Source organism: Pollicipes pollicipes, unplaced genomic scaffold (genome assembly GCF_011947565.3).
Source record: "Pollicipes pollicipes isolate AB1234 unplaced genomic scaffold, Ppol_2.1 Scaffold_4219;HRSCAF=4965_pilon_pilon_pilon, whole genome shotgun sequence".
NCBI classification, from domain to species: Eukaryota; Metazoa; Arthropoda; class Thecostraca; order Pollicipedomorpha; family Pollicipedidae; genus Pollicipes; species Pollicipes pollicipes.
The window spans coordinates 31,469,493-31,470,537 of record NW_023596448.1 but is presented as its reverse complement, the minus strand read 5'-3'; the positions used below and the strand labels follow the sequence as shown (position 1 = coordinate 31,470,537).

At 63.6% G+C, this 1,045-nt stretch overlaps 1 protein-coding gene across 1 annotated transcript in view; it reads left to right on the top strand.

The window, feature by feature from the left end:
- Nucleotides 1–243: 243 nt before the first annotated feature.
- The window catches only part of LOC119095191 (uncharacterized), a 58,942-nt gene continuing 58,140 nt past the window's right edge, over nucleotides 244–1,045 (top strand). Inside the window, exon 1 of the mRNA XM_037218065.1 lies at nucleotides 244–275. The gene's annotated coding sequence lies outside the window, so the exon portion shown is untranslated. The remainder of the gene's footprint in view (nucleotides 276–1,045) is intronic.

Here is a 1,045-nt window from a genome sequence, read left to right as displayed (position 1 = left end):
CGAGGCGACGGCGACGTACCGTGCCGCCCTCCCCGACGCCGGTCTCACGCGCGCGTGCTCACGGGGCGCGGTCACGCGGGCGACGAGTGGGGCGATGTCGGCTGATCTGGGCGGCTGGCGACCGGGAGAAGGTCCGGCGAGCCGACCCCACCCACCCCTCCCCATCCTCCACCCCACCCCTCACCCCCCGAGAAAGTCGACCGCGGCGCTCCCCGGCGGGGCGACGGTGGTCAGTGCGACGCGCGGGCCGGTGGTGTGCGGTAGGGCTCGCGAAGGTGTGATCGTGTTGGTGTTCGCAGGTCAACGGCGGGGGGGGGGGGCAAGGACGCAGTGGCATGCGAGAGCTGGGCGGTCCTTCAGTTTAGTCGTGCGACCCGACTTGGCTCAACACGATCCAGCTTGATCCGTCCCAGCCCGATTCGATCCTAACTCGGTCCTCGCCTGGCCTAGTCTGGTCTGGCCTGACCCGACCTCTCCTCTCCTCGCCTCTCCCCTCCTCCCTTCTCCTCGTCTCTCCTCGCCTTGCCTGACCTCTCCCCTTCCTCTCCTCTCCTCTCCTCTCCTCCCCTCTCCTGTTCTCTCCTTTTCTCTCTTCTCCTCCCCTTTCCTCTCCTCTCCTTCTCTCTCCTCTCCTCTCCTCCCCTCTCCTCTCATCTCCTCTGCTCTCCTCTCCTCCCCTCTCCTCGCCTCGCTTGACCTCTCCTCTCCTTTCCTCTCCTCTCCTCTCCTCTCCTCTCCTCTCCTCTCCTCTCCTCTCCTCTCCTCTCCTCTCTCTCCTCTCCTCCCTCTCCTCCCCTCTCCTGTTCTCTCCTTTTCTCCCTTCTCCTCCCCTCCCCTCTCCTCTATCTCCTCCTCTCCTCTCCTCTCCTCTCCTCTTCTCTCCTCTCCTCTCCTCTCCCCTCGTCTCCTCTCCTCTCCAGCCCTATCCAATTAGACCCGATCCGATGCGATCTGATCAGATCAGATCTCATCCGATCCGATCAGACTCGGACCTGACCCGGTCCTACACGATATCACTCGACTCGACTTGACAATCTTATTCAGA